The sequence below is a fragment of the Caretta caretta genome, chromosome 24 (genome assembly GCF_965140235.1).
Source record: "Caretta caretta isolate rCarCar2 chromosome 24, rCarCar1.hap1, whole genome shotgun sequence".
Taxonomy (NCBI): domain Eukaryota; kingdom Metazoa; phylum Chordata; order Testudines; family Cheloniidae; genus Caretta; species Caretta caretta.
The window spans coordinates 9618630-9643351 of record NC_134229.1 but is presented as its reverse complement, the minus strand read 5'-3'; the positions used below and the strand labels follow the sequence as shown (position 1 = coordinate 9643351).

Here is a 24722-nt window from a genome sequence, read left to right as displayed (position 1 = left end):
CTGCACGTGTGTGCAGGTGTGTACAAGAATGTGCGTGTGGATGCATGCACGTGGGCATGTATATATATGTGTGTGCACGTTTGTGTGCGCAGGAGTTTTGCACGCAGGTCTCTGTGTGCACATGACGGCGTGGGTGGCAGGTGGCACTTGGAAGCCATCGCTGAAGCGAATGAAGTCACGTCTTCTACGGAGGCGAAGTAACAGCCCCAGTGTGAATCCTAGCGCAGGCGGGGAGCCATTTTAAGGGCTGCCAACTTTCTTCTTAATTATTAAAGAGCCCACAATTTATCACAGCTAACTACTGTTGGTGTGGGGAGAGTCAGCAACGGGGTAAGCGATGGCTCGCCTCGGGCACGGGAACGACACCGGACTGCAGCCTGCGCCGTGGCCCAGACCTCACCGGCCCGACGCTCGTCAAAGCCAGTCCAGAGGTGCTCAGCTGCACTGATTACCGTGGTGCACACCCTCACACACACACACACAGAGCACTGATCTCTATGCACAAGCTATGACGTGCATGGATACCTGCATGCTCATGCAGCTGCCCTCCCACCCCAAATCCTTCCCCTGAACTAGACTCAGCGGGTCCAATGCCCTGTCGCCCTGTGGTCAGCCAGTCGTTTGCATCAGGGCAAAGAGAGTCCCCCCTCCCACCCACACCCCTCCACTTTGCACTGGTGCAGGCAACTGCCCGGCGGCCGGGCCACGGTGCATCGGCCCCCTTGTATTCGTTATTTGTATTCCACTAATGCCTAGAAGTCCCAACTGAGATGGGACCGGCCTGGTCACTGGGCCCTGAGCTCAGAGACACACCCAGGTGCTTTAAGCACATGCAGGTTTGATTTAATGGGCACGGCCCAGAGCCAGATCGTTAGCGGACGCAAGATAGCGCAGCTCCATTGACTTCACTGATTTAAACCGCGGGGGTTCTGACCCCATTGACTCCAATGGAGTGACGCGCATTTACCCCGTGGGGGATCTGGCCCATTGACTCCAACGGAGTGATGCCCATTTACACCTGCTGGGGATCTCGCCCATGCTCCGTGGGGCTGAGCTGTGCGATGACAGTGGGGGTTTCCCAGGCTGGAGGATGCACTCCGCTGTGGCGGTTCGCAGGGGGGTGTCCCTGGGGCAGTCCCCACGCCTAGGTCTAACTGGCTGGAGCCCTGATCCTTCCTGAGCGCTTCTTGAAACTGACCAGCTGCTTTCCCTCTCCTTTTTGGGGAATTCAAGCATTCCCCCTCCCTCCCCCACCCGAGGGGCAGTGACCAGCTCTGGGCGGCCCCAGGCTGGCTCCAGCCAAAAGCAGAGCCGACCACGCTGGCTCCTTGCCCGCCCCAGCCCAGAGAGGTGCAGACAAAGAGCAGAAGCCACAGGCGAGCCCAAGCTTTCCAACCTCCTCTCGGCTGTAACTAGCGGGGGACAGAAAAGGGCCTGACTCCCATGAGGGCTCGGGGTCTGGAAGCCAAGTGTGCAGAGCCCCCAACAGGAGCCAGATCTTCAGAAGGGGCATGCAGAAATGTGCGTGTGCACACGTGTGTGGATGTGCGCATATGCATTTGTGCATGCGTGTGTGTGCACGACCGCGTATGGAGAGCAATGTGCATCCAACGTGCAATGCTCTTGTGAAAATTCTGGCTGAAGCCTGGGAGTTTAGCAGGGGAGAGGGCAATCAAAGTGGGCAGAGCTGCGAGAGACAGGATGGGTCAGTGGGCACAGCACAGGGCTAGCAGTCAGGACGCCTGAATTTCATATCTAGCTCAAGGAGGGGAGTGGGGTCTGGTGGTTAGAGCCAGGGGCTGGGAGTCAGGACTCCTGGGTTCTATTTCCCAGCTCTGGGAAGGGAGTGGGGTGTAATGATTAGAGCAGGGGATTTGGAGTCAGGACTAAAACTCCCCCCCACACCCAATCATTCTCATATTTGGGGGTGAATTTAACACCATTTTTCGGGGAAGGGCAGGGGCTGAAGATTGAAGTTCTCTGACGCTTTCCAGGGCAAGACCAGTCTGGATCCTAACAGCGGGTGCTCCCTGTTACCCCAGATTTAAGGGGTGTGTGTACCCCAGATTGTAATCAAACTAATTGCAACCATATTATGTGCATTCAGCCATCACAAATTAATCAAATAAAACACCACACAGTAGAGGGTTAATTGGAAAGCAAGCTTTTAGAGGCAAGGTCAAAACGAGCTGGCAGTTTCTGCTAATTAGAATGGAAAAAGGGGGAAAACAAGTGAACAAATAAAAGTAAAAATAAATTAAGTAAATAAAAATCCTTATGTCTGGGTGCCTTCAATATGAAACATTTATTACAAATTTTAAAATGTAATAATTTTCTAGGGGTGATTGTAACCTGTGTCTTTTATAAAAGCGAGTTATAAAAAACTAGCTAATATAGTGGACTTCAAAGCCGTCCTCTGAAGCCATTTTGAGGAATGTTTTTTCATAACACCGGTTTTTCCCCAGTGGGTGAGCAACTGGCCACTGCGAACCCGCTGTTAATTACCCAATATTGTTTCAGAATTAAGGTAAATATCTGGAGTGTCCTAAACCTGTTGCTTCTGCCTGTGTGTGCTTAAATCTAATAAACTGCATTTTAGATAGCGCACGGTTACTCGCATTAATCTTTTATCAGATGGAATTGCTGGGTTCCCACTGATTGATTTCCTGACGCTGCCTGAGTGAAACAGTGAAGTTGCCCTGCTGTGGGGTCTAAAAACCCTGGGTAACATGCCCCCATCCCGCAGCTATTCCTTTCGCCTCCAGCTCACCCTTCCTCCTGGCCCTGGTGCCCTGGGCCTCTGTCACCTCCAGGCTGGGTCCCCCTAACTCCACGACAGTGGAGACGATGGACAGCCTGGTACGGCACACGGCTGCCCACCCCCTGCGTGGCTCAGGCCACCGTGCGCCAGTCCCTGCACCAGCCCCACTCAGCATCCCCCGCCCGTTTGAAGCCCTGCTCCTAATTCTCCCAGCAACAAATGGCTCAGCAATTTCAGGGAGTGAATATCCATCGACACACGCCTGCGACAGCTGAGTGGAGCCGGGACAAGGCTGGCTGGGGCGTGGGAGAGCTGGGGATATGATCAACCCCCCCGAGGAGACCAGGCGGATCCAGAGTCTGACCAGCTTTAGGAGGTGTCGCACCACCTTCTTCTGCCAGGGAGCCTTTCTGCCACAGGACAAACGCTCCTTTTACTCCCAACCCTACCAATCCCTTCCCATCCCCCACAAAACCTACCCTAAGCAGAGTTCCGGGCCCAGAAAGGGAGAAGAGCCAGAGACTCCATCAAGGCCATTAGGGGCTTTGCTATTGCTCCTGATTTTATGTGGAAGGTGCCCAGACACCTCAGTGGTGGGCAGCAGGATAACACCCTAAGGGGAAGCTAGTTAGCTAGAATTACCCCATGTGGCTGCCAGCAGGGGAGGGCTGTCCTCATGGACTCTTCAGTTATTGGTCTTATGATCCTGAGATCAGGACCTCGTTGCACCAGGCACTGCCCAGACGCACAGTGAGGGATACCCCTGCCCTTCGGAGCTAACAATCTAGACAGACGAGACGGACTAAGGATGGGAGGGGAAACTGAGGCAGAAGATCTGCCAGAGCCAGGCCTAGAACCCAGGTGCCCTAATGCCCAGTGCCTTAGCTAGTGACTCATCCAGCACTGCTATTCAGGGCTCAGCCACAAGGCAGCAGCAGCACCCCCAAGTGCCACATTGGGGCGTTAGAACAACCACCTCCTCCAATGCCCCCCTTCCTGCAGATCCCGGTGCCAGACTCCACTGGCATCACCCAGCCGCTGAGCGCCCCTCAGTGGCTGAGTGGTAATTTGATTTGATTGGGGCTCTGAGTCACTGAACGGGTCACCGCCGCGCCACAGAAGGGAACTTGGAACAATTTCGTTACTACTTGGGTTCTTCCTCCTGCAGCCAGCGGGACCGTAAATGCCATATTGATTAATCCGTTCGCCCGCTTACTGATAAATAGCGTCTAATTTGTTGCCTCTGGGCACGGCAGCCAATGCAGATGAACCGCGGGTGAGGGAGATTAATGGGTTGCTGGGTGGTAATTTGATTTGATTGGGGCTCTGAGTCACTCCGACTTCGGCAATTTAACCCCATCGCCTGCAATTCCGCTAGCACCTGGGACGTGGCTGCTCCTCCACGGGCCGGGTGGCAAGGGGGATTCCTCACGGCTAACTACCACAGGCTTTCGAGGGTTAAACCGCCCCAGGGAAATAAAATCCTTGCAGGCCAAGGCGGCAGCGTTACCTAGTGGCTTGGGAGACAGCATACCTGGGCTCTATTCCTACTGACCTTAAGTAAGCCCTTTCTTGCTCCGTGCCTCAGTTTCCCTGCCCACTCCTTGTCTATTTAGCCTGTGAGGCCCAGATCCTCAAAGGTATTCAGGTACCTGACTCCCATAGGCATCTAGGCCTACACCCTTGGGGTCAGGGACCGTGTCCCACTCTGTGTCTGTGCAGCGCCCTGCATAATGGGGCCCCGATCTCAGCTGGGTCATCTCGGCACTACCTTAATACACCTAATATTATCACCAGCTGGGGATGATGCCAAAGGACTTGTCTACGCAACAGTGCTATTTTAGGGGGAGCCTCGCCAATTTGGCCCCACGGACGCACGCGTGTCTCATGGGTTATCAGGGCGAAATGGGAATTTTCCATAGTATTGCTCTGAAGCCCCTGTGCGCCTCAGTTTCCCCCACATTTTGCATTGCTACTCAGCGGGCGCAAAGGGGTTAACAGTGCTCTTGCAGCAGAGCTGGAGACGGGGCATGGGCGGAATAGCCTCTCTGTCAGGGGCAGACCAAAGGGACCAAGAGAGAATCCGAAGAGGGACAATGCCCAGAACTTGCCCACAAGCAAACAGCAGCCCAGAGGAAGGCGATTTTCCCTGGGGAAGCTGAGCCGAGGTGGCGAAGTTAAATGGAGTCCGTGTGACAGCATGGCAGGCTGATCGCATTGGCTTAGCCAGCATGGCCCATGGCTCCACCTTTGTCTCTCTTTGCTGGCCTCAGGACTTTCAGATTCTGCAGCCAGGCGACGAACAAACCATCCTGGGAGAAGGCTGTCGGCTGTGGCTGCAGGTACCCACTGAGAGCACTGCGCCCCGCTGGAGTCTGGCTGGGCTGGATTCACTGCAGGGAGCCCTGGAGAGAGACCCGGCTCACTGGTGCCCAATGGGCCAGTCTCAGCATCTTGCAAGCCCCAGGCCTGCCCCCGTGGAACTGAGGCCCCTGGGGTCCCAGCCTGCTAAAGGGGTCCCTCGCAAGGGACTAGTTACAGGTCAGAGCACGGGCCAGCCCTGTGGATCTGTGCCAGGAGGACCCTCTCTCTAACTTCCCTGGAAAGGGTTAACGGGAGCGGTGCCCAGCACCCCCCTGGGGACGCGCCCGGGGTGGTTTGCATTCTGCTGCCTCCCTCGATTGCGTTTGGCAGGCGATAGATTTCATCGAACATCTTAATGATTAAATGCGGTGCACCTGCGGTTCTGCTGCAGCGCCAACCACCCCCTGCCCCCCCCCGGAAACCCAGCCCTGCACGCGCCATCCCGGGAGGGAAATCAAACCCCACTCAACGGCCCCGGCTCTCAAATGAACTGAGCTGCGGGGGCCGGCCTCACCCCAGGGGCGGCTCCCCTGCTCCCTCCGCTTGTTAGAAAGGTGAGCTGGGGCAGCTGCTAGAAGGTTCCTAATGCAGTCCCCCGGGGAGGGGGAAATCGGAGCAGGTTCAGCTGGGGGAAGGCAGGCTGGAGCAGCGGGCAGAGTTCAGGGCTGGGAGTTGGGGCTGCGGGATTCTGTTTCCCAGCTCTGGCAACGAGCAAGGTCTAGTGGCTAGGGCAGAGAGCTGGGAGTCAGGACTCCTGGGTTCTATTTCTCAGTGCTGGGAAAGGAGTGGGGTGCAGTGGTTAGAGCCGGGGGGGGCGTGGCTGGGAGTCAGGACTCCTGGGTTCTATTGCCCAATACTGGGAAGGGAGTGGGGTGCAGTGATTAGAGCTGGGGGGGCATGGCTGGGAGTCAGGACTCCTGGGTTCTATTTCTCAGTGCTGGGAAGGGAGTGGGGTGCAGTGGTTAGAGCCGGGGGGCATGGTTGGGAGTCAGGACTCCTGGGTTCTATTGCCCAGTGCTGGGAAGGGAGTGGGGTGCAGTGGTTTGAGCAGGGCAGGGCGTGGCTGGGAGTCAGGACTCCTGGGTTCTATCCCTGGAAGGAGAGTGGGGTGGTGATTAGAACCAGGTGGAGGGGGGAGGCTGTGAGCCAGGACATGCAGTGAGGTGCTCGCACACTCTATGGATGGACACAGGCAGCTGCCAGGGGCAGTTTGGCTACTGACCTCACTGGAAGCAGGAACAGGCTTGTGTGAAATGGGCCGGGAGGAGGAGGCAGGGTACGTGGCCTGGCACTCTCATACAGAGTCACTCTTTCATGGCCCTAGTTAGTGGGGTGGCTACGCCACCCGTAATCACCCCCCATGCGCAGCCATGCAGCCATCTCTGTGCCTGAGCCTCCAGACCTAGCCTAAGAGCCGGCCGGGAAGTGCTCTTGGAGCAATAGGAGCTGTATTCCAGCACAGTCTGGTTTAACGGGGGGGGGGGGTCTTCTCTCCCTTTGAAAGTCTTCCCCAAGGGCATTAAACCACGCCAGGTGGAGGAAGGGAAGGTTGCAGCAGAACGGATGGGGCACGGGGGGCAGCTGCTGGAACAAACCCAGGGCTTCACCACTATCCAGCCCATGGGGTTAGATTTCAGCTTCTCCTGTCACCTGAGCTAGAGGAGAATCCCCCACAGGCTGTTAGCCATCCAGGGCTTATGACACACAGTTAAGCAGTTCTGATTCCAGCCACCAGGCAGCAGCGGTGATGCTCAGGCTCTAGATAGATTGACACAGTATCCGAGAAGGCAATTCTAGCGGCCAAGTGGTGAGCAGTTTATATCCTGACGGAGCCCAGAATGCTAACTTATGAGGATCACCTCCCCTGCCACAGAAGCGCAGCCCCCGCTGGGGTGCAGCACAGCGGCTGGTTAACAGCAATGCTGCAATGGGATTGCTCATCCAGCGCTGACAGGTTGCCATTGCTGGGGTGGGGCACAGCAGCACATTAAGAGCTACCTGGTAAGCGTGCAGAGGGATTGCTTGCCTGGGACTGAAATGCAGCCACCTCTGGGGTGGAGCGCTTCAGTGGTTTAGCAACCACCCCGCAACGCTGCACAACCTTTTAGGGCACACAGGAAGACAAAGGCTGGATCAGGCTAGCAAATTAGCCCTTCGCACCTGGAACCCTGTCATGCCCAGCAAGTGGGATGAGTTTCTGGGATTTCAGCCCAGTTTCTGGGGGGTGGGGGGTCATCGGTGCAGCATGAGGGAGTCATCTCAGGCCACTGCTCCGGGCTGCAGCATGGCAGCATCTAATTGCTCTGCCGGGCCTGGCTCTAAATCATCCCAGCGGATGCCAGGTACCATCGGCTCCCTTTCTCAGCCTCTGGCCCAGCTCTGATGAGGGAAGGGAGGGACCTGAGAGTGTCTGTGACAATAGCAGGAAGCAAATAACGCTGTGAGACATCCTGATTCGAGCAATGCCGTGGCTCCAAGATCGGCAGCTCCGACCCATTGCATCAGAACCCTTCACCCCAGGGAGAAGAGCAGAGGGGTGGACGGGGCGGGAGACGGTCTGCCTGCCTGCCTGCCTGCCCGGGGGCAAATAGCAGACCCCTGACTCCCCCACAGCTCCAGCCTGGAGCTCTGCAACTCTTGTAAGCTGGCTGCTACCTGCTTGGATCCTCTGGTTTGTTACAAGGGCAAATGCCCCTCCCCACACTCCACTGCCCCTGCCCATCCCCCAGGGAGGCTGGCGTGGAGGGGAGGCGATTTCAGGCAGCTCTTCTGTTCGCACAGTTGCTGGATTGAAGGCACAGGGGGCTCCTGGCAGCTGCCCCCCTACTCTAATTAAAGTGAGCGGTTAGCATGAGGTAATCGCTGGCAGGAGACAGAGCCAAACCTAAGGACACCATGGCCATAAACAATGGGCTCGGGCCGGACTGCTCCCGGTGCCAAAGCACTGGTCTCTCCAGGCCGTCGGCCGACTGCCTACAAAGGAGGGGGCACAAATCAATTGCTCTGAATCCCCCCCACAGCACTCCCCATCTCTCCCAGCTAGAAATGGGGTGCAACAACCAACGTTAGAATTCTTATCAGTATTAGAGGCTCTAGCCGAGATCAGGGGCCGTCATGCCAGGCGCTACACGGACACACAATAACAGAGATCAGGGCCCCGTTGTGCCAGGTGCTGCCCAGACAGAGTAACTGAGATCAGGGCCCCATTGTGGGGGCGCTGCCCAGACACAGAGTAACCGAGATCAGGGCCCCCCCATGCCGGGTGCTGCATGGACACAGAGTGACCAAGATCGGGGCTCTGTCATGCCAGGCGCTGCCCAGACACGAAGTAACCGAGATCAGGGCCCCCTGGTGCCAGGTGCTGCCCAGACACAGAGTGACCGAGATCAGGGCCCTGTCGAGCAGGTCGCTGCCCGGGGAGCGTGAGAGCCAGTTACCGCCCTGAAGAGCTCCCGGTCTCTACAGACACAGGAAGTGCCCTTGTCCCACAGGTGGGGCCTGGAGAGATGGAGCGATTCCTCCAAGGTCACAATTAGAGTCAGCAGCAGAAGCCGGAATGGGCCCCGGATCTGTCCACAAGCCCTTTGTCTGGGCACTAGCCCAAAGCAGCAAGTGACAGTGTCCGTGCAGGCCCAGGGCCTCGGAGCAGAGGAGCGTGTCAGGGCACCATCCCCACCATGGCTGAGACACCCCTCCCTGCTATCCCCCATCAGCCACAGACGGAGCCCGATTCCCTCACGCCCCCCACCCCCGGGCACACCCTACTGCAAAGCAGGCCTGAAACACCAGCAGAGCAGAGCAGCAGGGCCATCATCTCTGGGGACAAGCCAGGCTCAGCAGGGAGGCTGGAGCCTCAGGGCTGCAAGGTTAGGGAAGGGTGGGGGCTCTGATCAGACCTCGCCCACATGGCTGAGTCTCCTCCATGCAGGATGCGGGGGGCCTTTCCCCCCTCACCCATCCAGCTCCTCCATCCACCCGTCCCTGTGCCCCAGCCCTCGGCAAAAGCAAGTTCCAGGTTTGTTACAATCGCCCTCTCACCACCCCTTGTCCTCTGTAATGTTGCAGACTTCTGGGTTCTACCCCCGGCTCTGGGAAAGGAGTGGGGTCTAGTAGTTAGAGCAAGGGGGGGCTGGGAATCAGGACTCCTGGGTTCTATCCCTGGTTCTGGGAGGGAGGTGGGGGTCTAGTGGTTAGAGCAAGGGAGACTGGGAGTCAAGCCTCCTGGGTTCTATTCCCAGCTCTGGGAGGAGAGTGGGGTCTAGCGGTTAAAGCAGATGAACCTGTCCATCAGGACTCCTGGGTTCTCATCTCTATGATTTCCTGTGTGACAGGGAACAAGTTCTTTCCCCTCTGTAAAAGCAGCCAACCCTGCCCGCCGTGGCTGTTTCGCAAGGTGCCAGATAAGCAAAGCCCAGCTGATACCCGCATGACGGGATGCAGTGCTCAAGGCCACACTGGTGCGACTCCACCGTGCCTGTTGTCAGCCTGGCCCGCTCACTCTGCCCCCACACGCAGCCCAAAGGGCCACCAACGCCAACTGCGTGGCTTTCACAGCAGGGCCAGCCCTGGCAACAGGGGTCTGATCACACTGGATACGTCTACACTGCAATTATAGACCCACAGTGCCCGTCTCAGGGTTATGAGACCCTCCCACTTTGCGGGGTCTCGGAACCTAGGCGCAGATGTCTCCTTTGCTACCGTTAGCCCCACGAGCCTGAGTCAATTGACCCAGGCTCGGAGACCTGCTGCCGCGGGCTTTTCGTTGCAGTGTAGCCAAAGCCACAGAGACAGGGCCCACAGTGAACCACCGCAGCCCTCACCAGGGCTGGACTGGGGACAACGACTGGAGTGTCTGTAAGAAAACACCTGGCAACTGCAATCCAAATTAGTGCCCTTGGGTTCGATCACCCCACCTCCTCCGGAACCCGCAGCAGGCATCCAAACTCCCCAGGTGCCTCGGGTGTAGCTTAGGTTAAGTAGAAATTAGCCCAACTCGAGCAGTGTGGGAAATTGAGGTCGGTAGTGTGAGAAAGTTAAAAATGAGCTGGAGACAAGGACAAGACCCGAGGGTAAGCTGTGGGTCTGTTTTGGTTATAACTGGTCTCCGCAGGGCTTTTAACGAGTGTTTTTAAGAACTGTGAATGTTTTATTAAACCGCTATCTATAGTGATAGTATGGGAAGGAGACTGGTGCAGATGGACGAGCTGGGGGAGGGAATATCTTTTACTGGACCAATTTCTGTTGGTGAGAGAGACAAGCTTTCAAGCTACACAGGCTCTTCTCCGGGGCTGGAAACGTACTCAGAGAGTCCCAGCGAAATATAAGGCGGAACAGATGGTTTAGCGTAAGTAGTGAACACATATTTCTGGAAAAAATGTACCATGAAACCAATGATACACCTGAGACACATGGATGATATTTTCCATGATACATCCCACAACTTCAACAACCCCCACCCGTCCATTAAACTCTCTCAGGAACACTCCCACACCAGCATCCACTTCCTGGACATCGCAACCAGCTTCCGTAATGGATAGGCTGACCACCTTTCTAATGGCTGGTAACTGGGCTGCCGAGACCCCACCCCTGCCCTGCCTCTTCCCCCAAGACCCCACCCCTGCCCACCTCTTCCCCCAAGGCCTCGCCCCTGCTCCACCCCTTCCCGAGGCCCCACCCCATGCTCCGCCTCTACCCCAACAGCCCCGCCCCTGCACGGCACACCACCGCGAGTCACACCTACCTTCATAGATCCAGTAACCACCCCAAACACACCAAGAAATCTGTTACCTACAGCCAGGGCCTCAGTACCACAGAATATGCTCCAAGGAGAAAGTCTGGGATACACACCTTAACACACGCAAAACCACCTTCACCAAACAAGGACCCTGCACCAGGTCGCACCATGGAACGGGGCCACAGTTTGGGCATCAGTGCCCCCCTCACACACTTTTAGGGAGCGTCTGTTGCCCCGTCTGTGACCCACTGACAACCCCACCCAGCTGCTTTCCTCCCCCCTAGGCCTTCAGGGGTGTTAAGGGGCCACTTTACTTCGAATGGCCCCTTGAAACCCAATCTGCCCCACCTTGTATTTAGCTGTGACCCTCAGGACGTTTCCCAGCCCTGAAGAAGAGCTCTGGGGAAGCTCGAGAGCTCATCTCTCTCACCAACAGAAGCTGGTCCAATAAAATATATGCCCTCTCCCACCATGTCTCTCTGATATCCTGGGCCCCGCACGGCTACAACAGCGCTGCCCACAACGGGTGCAGATGCTATTTCAAATAACGTGTCCCGTAAAGCCCCAATCAGGAGGTGGCGGAAAGGGGACTAGGGTGCGGGGCAGTTTGATGTTCATTAGTGGGATGATGGCTTATCACAGGAGTAGTTTTGTTAAAATAGAGGCACGCTCCAATTAACACGCCAAGGGGGTTACCAGGTGTCCTTCACTCTGTTGTCAGCGGACCGAGCGCCCACCAACACACTATCTCCTCGGTGGGTGTGAGAATAATTGTTAGTGTGAGCGGGATGCAAACACAGGGGCAGTGTTGTGGAAGCGGTAACTGCCCGGCCTGTTTGCTGACCACCTCATTCTTCTTTGGAACAATGATTGGTTTTCTCATTTAAAGTGTCGGCTTGGCCTCCTCCACTAAATACATCTTCTGTAACCCACCCAGAGGCTCCAACCTGACCTCCGTGTGGGGTTTTATTGCGCCTTTATCTTTAAGGGCTTAATACTAATCGGGAATGTTTCAACATCAAGGGCCTGATCCTGCAGCATGCCGCAGGATCTGATTGCCCCAGTGTCCAATCCCCCTGGAGCTTCAGGGCCTGATCTCTGCCAGTGCCCCCAGCATCTCAAGGATGATCCCCATCCCCCACCTCCTCGTGTGTGTGATCCACGTCTCTTCTACTTGGGCAGCATTTTGCACGGGCAAAAACGATTCCACGAGACGCAGGCCTGCAAAGGGGCCGGATCCCTGGCTGGTGTGAAGCAGCATTGCTCCTTCTGGCCCTGGTTTCTGAAGCCAGGCACCCTCTCGCCACACTGGATTGCGGACGCAGCCCAGACGCTCCCACAATGGCTCAGTTCCCACCAGCGAAAGCCACCCCCGGCAGCAAGTTCTGCTGGCCATTTCCCGGGGGGGGGAAGGGACACGGCAGGGGCTGGGAAAGCGTGAGATTGGGAAAGATTTCCCCCTTCTCCTGCAGTCGGCCCAGCTCTTCCCATGACTCTTAACACAAACATCCCGTCCCTAGCGTGATCGGAGTGTTACAATCATTCATTCCCCGCCCCCATCCCCGGCTTTGCACGGGGAAGCTGGGAACTGAAAGCTGTTATTTCCGTCACACACACGGTAGGCTTGCGCATGTACCCCATTGTTGTGGTAGGGTTGTGAGCACACACTGCAGTTTGTTATTGGAGGGTTGCACACATACCCGGCTGTTATGGTAGGGTTGTGCACAGTGATTTGTTACTGTACCATCACACACAAGCACACACACCCCTTGTTATGGTAGAGTTGTGTACACACAGCAGTTTGTTATTGTAGGGCTACGTACGTGCCAGTCTGCTATTTGCAGGGTTATGCCCATGCAAGCTGGTTACAGAAGCGAAGCCGGTGCCAGGTTGTCATTGTAAATGTAGCAAGTCCTTGTTATTTGAGGGTGTGTGCATGCCAGTTTGTTATTGTAGGGTCGCACACTTGCCCATTTGTTATGGTCCCCTTCTCTCGCCACTGGACCACAACTCTTTCCATACATAGCAACAGGGTCCAAGAGTCTTGATCCACTGCCCACCAGCTCTAACCCTTAGACCCCACGCCCCTCCCGGAGCCGGCAACAAAAGGAGTCCTGATGGCCCATCTCCCACTGATCTCAGGAGAAGGTTTGGGTGGGGAAAGGGTAAAGCAGGGGTGTTTCCTGTCAAATAGCAAAGCAACCCTGCCATGGGGGCAGGGAATGGGTTCTCAGTCCCCACCCAGTAGAATCCTGGCCCCCACATCTCACCCAAGCTGCTCACCAAGGACAAATATTTAGATGCACATTTGCTTATTTACATTTCCCGCAGCTTGGGGCTGGATCCTGGAAAGCCAAGCACCCCATTCATCTCCACGCCCACCCCAGAGCAGGGAGTGCAGACTGCCAGCGGGCGGTGCCAGGGCTCCCCCCTGCACTGCCCCTCTGGCTGTGGGGGAGCAGAGTGCATGGGGCTGCAGGGTGTCCCTATGGCAGGGGAGCAGGCTCTGCACCCCAAGTCACTCCTGTCTTTCGCTGCCCGTGGAGGGTTGCAGAGGGGTCCTGGGCCGCTCCCCTAGATCCCTGCCTCTGCACACGCACTGCCCCTTCCCCCCACCACCCTGGCCGCTCCTCTGTTCCATTCCTACCCTATAACCGTGCACTAGGATTAACCGGCCCCATTACAATGCAAAATATTTGTATTCACTCCCAGTGCAAAGCCCAGGGGGCAGGGGGGAGGGGGAAATCAATGGGGTGAGGTTGCCCCCTACCCATCTGCAGAGGCCGCTGCCCGAGAGCACATTTGTATTGCATCTAGCACTCTGCCATCTCCCTGAAAGGTCACCCTGATAAGGCTGGAAGGGGGAGCATAATTGTAACCCATGAAGCCGGACTAGAGATCTTTATTTATACGCTGTTTGTGAAAGCCGAAGCGGCAGCATTAGTAGGAGCGATTCCAGCCGCTGCAGCCGGTAATCAGGGCTGGGGGAAATAATCAATTCACTTATTTTAATTTGGGGTTGGTTTTAAAGGCTTGTAAATACCAGAAATGGAGCAAAGCAGCGACTTGGCAAGCAATGGAGAGCAGGGTAGGGGCTCATCAGAGGCAACTTTTGTTCATTTAAAAGCTTAAACATGCCAAGACAATTCTGGTCCTTTATTTTTTGCAAGCCAGGATCATGCTGGTCATAACATCCCAGTCTGCAGGTGGTGCCTGAGTGCAGCAGGGCAATAGCTCAGTGGGGTTGGGCCACGCTGCCCCCTGCACGACGTGCAGCTCCTGACACCGCTGCGAAGCGGGTGTGCGGTGGGTAGCGACCCTACCATAACAAAGCAGCATCATAGCCCCACGGCCCACGAGAGACCCTACAATAACAAACGGGCACCACAGCCCCAGGCCCACGCGAGTACCCTACCGTGTCAAGGCAGCATGTGCAGTGCTTGGCAGTAATGTTGCAGTAGAGCTAGTGACTGCACATGGTGCGAGGCACCAGACCCACATAGCCCAAATGTTGCTCCATTTCCCCCTGCGTTTCTCTGCCCCACAGCTCAGGGACGTAGTGGCAAAGAGCAGCTGCCCCAGCGCTCGTCACAGGGCTGGAGATGCGAAAACCGAGCCAAACGCCAAGGGCGTTCTTCAGGCAAACCTCCCAGCGACCGGATTTGCCCCGAGCGCACCGAAGACCCTACAATAACGAACAACTGGCTGCAGGACAAGACACAGTGCATGCGGGCCAGCATTCCCCAGCCCCCCTGCACTAACAAACCAGCGCCTCAGGGTCAAACGATAACTCTTGGTTGCCCCAGCCAGCATTTGCAAGAGGCCCTACAATAATAAAGCCAGCGGGTGCTGCAGAGCGCTAGAGAGACCCTGCAACAATAAAGAAGGAGGCGCAGCCCGGCGCCTCGGAGTCACCCAACAACTGTTATAGAGAGCTCCAGCCGCTCAGTGCAGATCTCAACTGGAGGCTCTTTGGAGCAAGGACTATCTCTTTGTTCTGTGTGTGTACAGCACCTAGCGCCACAAGGTTCTGGTCCAGGACTGGGGCTCCTATGAGCTACTGTAATACTCCATATAAATAATGTACAGCACCTAGCACACTGGGATACGGGTCCAGGACAGGAGCTCCTAGACATTATCATAATACATCTAATAGCAATAAAAAGGAGAGTGTCCAGTGGTCCTGGGAGTGCCTGGGAGCTACCATAATACACCTAATTTCAATAAAAATGTACAGCACCTAGCACAATAGGGTCCTGGTCCCTGACTGGGGCTCCTAATTGCTACCATAATACATCTAATAAATAAGAATAATAATAGTTATAAAGCTGGTGTGTACAGCAAAGCAGTCACCGGCGACCCCACAGAATCAAAGCAACACAGAGAGTCCAGCGTTACCAGCGCCACTCCATGCTAAAATTCTCAAGCATGCGGCCCAGCAGTCACCTGAGACCCTACAATAACAAACCAGCACGTAAACAAAAGACAGAGAGGAGGAATCATGTCAGGGTGCTCTGTTTCCAGCCTGAGGCACGCGGGTTATAATTAACAGCCGAAGGAAATATATTATATATATATATATATATATATTAGAAATAAAAATAGATGATGGATCTTGTGCCAGGGCCCCAAGCGGAGGAACCAACCCATAGTTTTCCAGAGGAACAAGAGAGGGCGCCTCTTATGAATGGAAATCTCTGCTCGGCTCTTTCCATCCTTGAGCTCCAAGCGGGGCATGGGATTTGATCTCACAATGGACGCCCTGGGGGAGGAAAGGCCAAGCCCGGTTATTGACCAAAGCTCTGTCACCTGGTGAATGTGGGAGGACAGTGGGTCGATCTCTCCTGTGTCTCCTTGGGCTAGGAGCTGCAGTTATCTCGGGGCCGGGGGGAGGGGGAGAGACAGACACCCCGACCTCCGCAGGAGAGCGAGGACCTGGGTTTGTGGCGTCCCAGCACACCTCGCTGTTTTGTTAGCATGCTGGTAATCGGCGCTCATAAGAGACCCTACAATAACAAACCAGCATGCATGGCCCGATGGCCCAGGAGCAACCCGATCATTACAAACCAGCATACACAGAGAATTACCAGGTGGGATCGCATTTAGTATAGCCCAGTATAGCCAGTGACCACAATCAGCTGCGTCAAAGCAAGAAACCCTGCAGCTGATTCCGGTCACTGGCTATACTGGGCCAGGTGGATCTGCAACAGCTGCAAGAAACCCTGCAGCCATGGGATAGCCTGTCCCCAGGGAAAGGCCCCTTGTGGCGCGCCCAAAAACAAGCACACCCGACAAAAACAAACCAGCACACGCAGCCCCAGCCCCACGGGGGCCCGACAATGACAGGGCAGCATACGGCCCCACCTGTACAATGAGCAGTGTTTCATAAAACTGCTCACAGTCCAGGAGTCAGTTCCTCTCTCACTGATGCGCAGCCACTTCTGGGGTGGAGCACCACCACTGCTTAACCCTTAAAACACCCACAGTGCTAACAGCTCTCAGGGGGGACATTTTTCATCCTTCCAGCCATCTCTAAATGCTTTACATGGGCGGGTAAGTATCATTATGTTCTTTTCACAGGTGGGGAAACTGAGGCATGGGGAATGACTTCCCTGGGGTCACTAGGCTGGTCAAGACCAGGAACAGAACCGAGGAGTCCAGTGTCTCAGCTGCTGCACTGCATCACATCCCCCTTTCCTCCCCCAGATCTGTCCCAATGGTTCCTCGCCTGCCCATTTGGGACAGGAAGTGAAGAAAAATGCTGTCTCTAATGGAAACCACAAAGGGGTGGAGGAGGGGGATTTGCACAGGAGAACTGAATTCCCTTCCCTGGAGCAGGAAGGGCTCAGAGCTTATGCCAAAGGCTCCTATACACTAAGCCAGGGAGCGTTCGGCTGTACAAAGGGCTCTGGGATGCAGGCTAAGGAGATGGCCCCAGGGCCCGTGCTGCTGTTTGTGATCCTGGTGAAGAGGCAATCACGGGACCAGAGCGCTGGGGAAATCAGTCGTTACCAGGCATGTCCATCCACACATGGCTGTGTCACCCCATCCTGCCAGGGTGCAGGCCCCAAACGCGGCAGAGAGATTCTGCCCCAGGGGCCAGGGAGAACTGGCTGGCCTGAGCGTGGGAGATGCAGCGTCCCTCAGCCTCCAAGAGAGGGCGCTGTTCTGCACCCCTCTGCGTGAAACGAGTTTGCTGGGTCTCAGTCCCAGGCCCAATGAGCCGCGTGGCCAGGCGGATGGCAACTGACGCCACCCTGCTTGGCATTCACTGGTCTCCTTGGTAAAGGCCCAGGGCAGAATGGGTCACGATCACAAGCCTGACTCCCCTCTAGAGAGTTGGTGCCTTCAGGGCAGGGCAAAGAGAGTGGGAGAGAGATGCTTCCTGGGCTGTCCCTGATTGGTGGAGTGAGAGTCTCCAGGGCTGCCAAACCGGCAGTCACCCCAACTTCAGAGATGGGGGGGGGCTGTTAAACCAGCTTGTTCTAGTCTAACAACAGCTGATTTCTACAGCTCTAATTGCCAATCAAGAGATTGAACAGCCCCCCTAACAGGAAGATGGGGCTGGCAAGACAGAGTGAGTCTCAGGGGGTCTCTCAGCCAATCCCCACGTCCGGTTGTAATCCCTGACGGGCTCAGGGGGCAGAGAGGGGATATTTCCGGCTCCCCACCCCTGGCTTCAATACACCAGGAGCTGTGATCTTAGAGGGCCGGAGTGGGGAGAATCCCCACCCCCCATACACTGGCTGGCTCCGATCAGGGCTGGAAGGGCACCCCCAGCCCCTCACCTGCTCCTCCAGAGCCTCTTCCCATCTTTTATTGTTCATAATAACTAAAGGGAGGTTGGGGGAGGGGCGGGAGCGGCTCCACGTCCTGAATTTCCAGTGTGAGAGAGAGATCCCTGCAGAGAGCCACAATGCAAGAGCCGGAATCCGGGGCTGCGTCCCTAGGACTCAGCCGGCTCTCATCCTGCCAATGCCGCACCAGCCCACGCTGCACCTCCCAGCCCTTCAGCAACAGAGGGCAGGGGGGCAGCATGGTGCCTACACTACAGCAGGAATTAGGCGTCACCCTGGCCAGGGATCCGCAGCCCCACGGCAGGTCTGTGCTGGGATCCGTCTGCGTCCGAGCAGGGGGCAGGGTAGGGGGTGGAATGTGTGGGGCATAGGAAGCAGATCTCCTCCCCACTCTTGCCCACCTGGGTGGGGAGGGATCACATATACATACACGCACGCACCCGGGGCGCCATGATTTCCCAGCCCCTTATGCCCCACCACCAGCGGTAACTCCACAAAGTTACCGCAGCCTCAGAGCTTTGCCACAGAAAGGAGCGACTTCTCCCTCCCCACACCTCACCCCCTAAGTTGTTCCTTGGGCTCCCAACAGATCAAGATCTAGAGGGTCCTGACACTCAAGCTAAGCTCCCACTGATACTCCATAGCAGCACTAACGTGAGCAGTACAGGGCCAATGACACGCAGTCGAGGCATTCCCATTCTATCCAGCAGAGGGCAGTCTCTCCACCAGTTCATAACAAGACATAATGCTCCTCTCTCTGGTGTCTCCTAGAATACATTTCATACCTCCACAGGCTAATGGGATTTGGGATCCATGTAATATGATTCACAGTCACAGCATAACCTGCTTCCTACTGACATGGTGCAAAACACCTCAGAGTCACTCTAACTTTCCATTAGGAATAATATGGGCTATTACATGTAAGAGAGCAGTGCTTAGACACCCAAACTGAAAGTAGGGCCCCATTGTGTCTGGTGCTGCACAGACATAGGGGCAGAGACAGTCCCTGCCCCCAAAGAGCTCACAGTCTGAAGAGATAAAGAGCAGGGGGAGAAACTGAGGCACAGAAATGGGACACAACTGATCTAAAATCATCCAGCAGGCTAGTGGTAAAGCCTGGCTTAAAACCCAGGCATCCTGAGTTCCAGACTAGCATCCTACCCACTATATTCCATCGGAAGATTTGGAACAAAAAACCCCTTTCAGCATCTCACGCCTTCGTGAAAGGGAATGCCCACCCCCGCAGAGCTCTAGCCATGAATTTCTGCCCTCTCTGAGCTCGCGACCTGTCCCGGGTTGCTCTTCGTCAGCAAATCACTTTGGACAAATTGGTTTTGGCCGCCAGCCTTGCTTTCAGATGGTTCCCTTCTGCCATCTGAGGTGTGCAGTTGGGTACCTCTGAATCACATGGTGTCGCAGCTCCCCCTTGATTGGAAGACTGAATGCTTGAGGAGCTGCTAATTGGTGGCTCTAAAAACCATGGAACTCGGACTGCGTGAACTTTTTTCACACCTTTCCAGTTGCCGAGCAAATGTCTGTACAGTCTCTGGGACAATGGGGATCCGGTCCCTATCTGGGGCTCCTAAATGATACCATAATCCACCTAATAGCAATAAAAATGTACAGCGCCCGGCACAGCAGAGTCCTGGTCCATGTCTGCAGGCTCTCACACGCTACCATAATCCAGATAGCAAATAACCACAATTACAGCCTAGTGCATCACAGTGAAACCTACACAATGCTTTTATTTACACCTCACGGGCCAAACCTGGGGCGTAGCATGAGGGACTGGAGAAGAGAGTGTGACACCCGGGGCTCAGGAGCTCAAGGAGCCTGATTCAGTCTGACCGCCCCATCGGAAGCAGCCCCATGATGGGAGCTTCCGCTTTCCTTCTCGCATTAGAGCCCATTCCTCTTAAACAGGAGTAACCGAGGCTGGACGCGCACGGCGCTGTACAAACGCAGTCCCAAGGAATCTCGCTCCCTCGAGCCAGTGCCACCCCCCTCGGTGTGCCAGGCATGGCATTATCGGCGGAGAACAGCTTCCGAATCCGACACTGCAACCGGCCGCCACCAAGTTATTAAGGAAACGAGTGAGGATCTGTTCCAGCCCTCGCCTCTGACACAACACGCAGGGCCCTTCGTGCAAAGAGTTGACTCCTTTCCAGGCCTCACGGGCAATGTCACAGGTGTCGTCCTCCCCGACGCCCAGCTGCCAACACTAGTGTGGCAGCGGGCGGGAGGGGAAGGAGCGGTCGGAAAGGGTTAAAAAAAACAGAAGAGACTGTTTTTGTTTTTCCAGGATGGATTTCCACATGCACCATTCAGAGGATCTGAAATTAAATCTGAGCCTGCGGAGAGAGGAGTTTTATTGTGCCATTGGGTTGCAATCTGGGAGCAAATCCATGATCCTGGCATTTAGCGGGAGGGAAAGAGTCAGTTCCACCGTTGATTTCAGGATCCCCCAAAATACCATCTCCCCGCCCCCCCCCATTCCCCTCCCCGATTGAGACCAATGAGAACAGGGCACTAAAGGAATTTCTCCTTCCAAGGTTTCCAAAGCAGCCATCGGACCCCGAATGAATTTCACTGAGCCCCCCGCCCCTTCCAGCAGCAGCCACCCCGCAATCCCCGGGGTGCCAGATCCCCGGTTTGGGGGGGGGGAGAACACGGACACCCAGATGGCTCTGTCCACTGCAGCAGCCTGGCTCGCAGACCACGCCGAGCCTCGCTAGCTGCCCAAACGGGCAGGGGTCCGAGCCAGGGCAGCGGATTAAAATAAATTTGCGCTTGCAAAACAGGGGGGGGATTGAATTCCCCTCACCCCTCCGCCCCATATCGGGGGCCCCCGGGGCTCTTTTCGCCCCCACGCTACCGTGCTGAACGGCAACACCCGGGGCATAAAAATAATGAATAAACTGCAAACTTTCCAGCCAGCCTCCCTGCCTGCGAGCCGGGCTTCTGCACACGCGGCTCGCCGCCGCTCCTGGTGCTGGGGAAACGTGCCGTCACCACAATTCACCAGGGTTGTCTGTATTTGTGTCGGGAAAGGATTGGGGGGGGGGCAGCCCTGGGCGAAGCGGGGTACCCCTGACAGCTTGTTTGGGGGGGAGGGAGTCTGTCCCCTATAAACGCACCGTCTCCTACAACAGCCCCCCTAGCGCTGGCGTTAGTCCTTGGTGATGCAAAGTGCCGGGTCCCCTTTGCCCGGCCGGTGGGCTCGCCAACTCCCGTGGGACCCCCGGGATCACGGACCCGCACGCCCGGCGTCGCCTAAGCATCCTGGGGGGAAAGAGGGGTGCACCCTGCCGACCCAGCCAGCGCTCCGGCACCCCCACCCCGGCACCCCCCGCTCTAGGAACAGGTGAGAAGCCACCTCCAGCAGGGGGCAGATTTCCAGGCCAGCAGCAGCCGCTCAATCTCCCCCCCTCCCGCCCCCCCAAGAGCTCGGCTCAGAGACAGCCTCCCAGCTGTGTGAGCCTTGGCTGCAACCCACTGGTTTCCAAACAAGACTTCTTGGACACAGGATGCGAGCCGCTTGCCAAGCAACCCCCCCTCCCCCATGCAATTACTCCCCCCTCCCGTGTCCTCGCACCCCCCCCATTGCTGCCCCCCACCCCCAAGACAAACAGGGGCTTCCGTTTGCAGTGTCAACGCGCGCACCTCCCCGCCCAGGTGGGTTGCCTCCCCCCATTTGCAGAACAGAGACACAGAAACACACATCCAAGCTGAACCCCCCCGGCTCCGATCGCCGCCTCCCCCCGCCTTTGGGAGAAGTTTCACGCCACGGAGCAAGTCAAATCGCTAACTCCGGACACCCCCCCGCCCCGGGCAGGGCAGGCTCCGCTCAGCCCCGGGCACAGGCAGCCGGGGCTGGCTCCTTGCACGACCCCAGCCCCCGACTCCGGATCCTGGCAGGGAAGCAGCCCCCCGCCGCCGCTCTTACCTCCGATCCCTGCAGCCCCGGCTGAGGCCGCCCCGTCCGGGGCCCGATCCCCTGGCGTGCGGGGAGCTCACGCCCCGCAGCCGAGTTATAATCCGGCCCTGCGCCCCGACGGCCGAGGCGGGGGATAACAAAGCCCTGCCTGCCACGGGCTCGCCGCTCAACGCCCAGCCGGCCCTCCCCCGGCAGCCGGCGCCAATCTCCGCGCAGCCCTTGCCGCTCCCCTCTCCCGGCCCAGCCCAGAGTCCTCCCCCTGCTCCCGGCCTTGGCAGCAGCCAGCGCCGCTCCCCGGCAGCCGGCGGGGAGAGGGAAGGGGGAAGCCAGGGGGAGCGAGCCCGGGCTGTAGGCCCGTCCCCAGGGTGGTGCCCATGGCCCCGAGGGAGAGGGGGAGGAAAGGGAGGAGAAGGGATCAGAGGAGGGGGAGGAAAAGACCCGAGGAGAAGAAGGGAGGAGAGGAAAGACGGGCCAGGGAGGATCGAAAGGGGGCCAGGAGGTGTTGGCCTTCGGTGCAGCCCCCTGAAAAGTTCTCCCTCGCCCCAGAAGCGCCACGTTTCTGCTCCCCGGCAATATTCCACCGTTTCGGAATTTCCTCTTGTCCCCAGTGCGAGAGAAAGGGGGACGTTTCCCCTCCAACGGGGCGTCGGAGCCGTCGAGCTGCCCATCCAGGCCGAGGGCCCGAGGGAAGCGAAACCCCCTTTCCGTCGGTTTTGCGGGCGAGATTGCCCCGTTCCCGCCAGCCCTTCTGTGCAGGGTTGTCCCCCAGAGGTGCTGAGCCCCCGGGGAGTGGCTGGGACTCTTGGAGCCGCTCAGCGATGGCCCAGCTGCGTCAGGGTCAATGCCAGTCCACAAACGTGTGAAATGCATTTTCCCCGGGTACCCTAGGCTATTGACCCAGGTTTTGAAAAGCTTTTATCCCAGGGCCTTGTCTTCACTGGGAAATAGGGTGTTTGGACCCATGTTAAAACCCAAGTGTAGACAGGGCAGTGTGTATTTTAACATGTCTTAAGCCACTTGGAGCCAGCCCTAGAGGGGAGCCTACAGTGTAGCACGACCAGCTAACTTGTTAAAGCTCCGGCTTGTTTTCTCTGCCCTGGGGCTAAAATCCTGGCTCCAATGAGTACAGGTGAGGTTTGCCATTGACTTCGGTGGGGTTAGGATTGTAACATGCGTTGGCTAATATATGTCAGCTAACATGTGAGTTAATACAGACCAGCTAACACATGTTAGTAAATACATGCCAGCTGACATGTGTTAGCTAATACATCCCAGCTACCGTGTGTTAATTAATACGTGCCAGCTAACATGTTAGTTAATACATTCCAGCTAACACATGTTAGTTCATGCATGTCAGATCACGTTAATATACGTCCGCTAATGTGTTAATTAATACATGCCAGTTAACGTTAGTTAATGCATGTCAGATAATGTTAATACATGCCAGCTAACATGCTAGTTAATACATGCCAGGTAATGTGTGTTAGACAATACATGCCAGCTAACACATGCTAATGAACACAGACCAGCTGCCACATTAGTTAATTCATGTTTGCCAACATGTGTTAGTTAATACACACCAACTAACACGTTAAAACCACACCTGCTTCCTAGTGTAAACATGGTTGTAGTGAAGACACACACTCTCTCTCTCTCCCTGATGCGTGTGCAAACACCCACACCCACACTTTCTACCCCAAGTTAGACTTGAGGCTGTGCCAGCCAGAAAGCAACTTGTGGGAGGACTCATTATCTCCGCAGAGAAATGGGCAAGCAGCAGAGAGTGTGTGGAAACCCAGCCCCCCCCCTCGCCCTCCCCCACGCTGCTTTAAAAGGACAAGACTGCAAAGCTGGCCTGGGCTGGCTTGGCAAGATGTTGGCACTGCCCAAGCTCTTCTGCAGAGAGACACCTGCCCAGGTAGCAAGGAAATGCATGGCTAGAACGTGTTCTTCTAGCACCGCTCTTCCTGGTGCACAGAGGAGTCCCGGTTTAGTGCCACACGACGGGAGGCCAGAAATGGTGCACTTGAGGGTGTGGGGAATAAACACACAACAAATCTTGTGCTAAGTAAAACATCTGTCACTCCAAGAAGCATTTGGGTGCTAATTAGCCAATTTTTTCTCTCTCTATCTTTTTTTTTTTTAAAGTGTAGCATCAGTAACGGGGGCGGGTGGGGGGAGGAATTGAATAAATAAAAATATGTGACGCTCCTGCCCCCAATAAACAGGGGCCTGCACAAAGGGGGGAGCCAAGCAGGGGCCTGGGCCCCCCCAAGAATCAGCGGGGGCCCAGAACTCCTCCAGCCCTGGGGCCATGGTGGCAAGAGTGAGCTCCTCCAGCCCCTGGGGCTGCGGCAGGGCACAGAACATACCCCTCTAAAAGCAATCAAATTTAAATTCCTGTGCATGCCCCTGCCAATAAATAAATCTAGGAAGAAATTATTTTCATTCAGAAGATCTTAAACCATGCCACCATTTTCCTGATCTCTCTTAAAATCAGAAAGCACGAAGATGATGAATACATTTGGATTTTGTGTGTGAGTGTGTTTATAGTTGTGTGTTTTTATTGCTCCGTTTGCCTGGGTAGAAAGTGCCGGTGTAATTAGCAACACAGCAGCCTAAGATGCTGGGGTTTTGAAATGAGAAGAAAGTTTAAAAAAGATCAGCCATTTTTTATGATTGTGTGGTTGTCGCTGCAACTTTAAAGGCCTGCTGCTGCCATGTGTGCGTACTCATCTGCAAGGATAGATAGATCTGAACCTGTGCAGCACCCGACACAATGGGCCCTGATCTCGGCTATTCTCTGTCTGTGCAGCACCCAACACAATGGGCCCTGATCTTGGTTGTTCTGTGTCCGTGCAGCACCTGACATGGTGGGGCCCTGATCTCAGCTATTCTGTGTCCGTGCAGCACCTGACACAATTGGCCCTGATCTTAGTTGTTCTGTGTCCGTGCAGCACCTGACACAGTGGGGCCCTGATCTCGATTATTCTGTGTCTGTGCAGCACCCGAGACAGTGTGGCCCTACTGTAACAAACCTAAGAACACTAATAATGTAAGAGGGAGAAAAATGTCAAGATAAAAATAGTCTATCCCACATTTCCTATAACCAATCACTCTGGGGTTGTT

The 24722-nt window shown here is 56.0% G+C and overlaps 1 protein-coding gene across 4 annotated transcripts in view; it reads right to left on the bottom strand.

Annotated features, from left to right (window-relative positions):
* SEMA6C (semaphorin 6C) overlaps positions 1-21756 on the bottom strand; it is an 88910-nt gene extending 67154 nt beyond the window's left edge. For 3 of the 4 annotated variants that reach the window (XM_048828606.2, XM_048828608.2, XM_048828610.2), the window contains exon 1: positions 21603-21755. The gene's annotated coding sequence lies outside the window, so the exon portion shown is untranslated. Of the gene's footprint in view, positions 1-21602 lie in introns of all 4 variants that reach the window. The other variant, XM_048828607.2, reaches the window with a different exon arrangement.
* Between the last annotated feature and the right edge of the window lie 2966 nt (positions 21757-24722).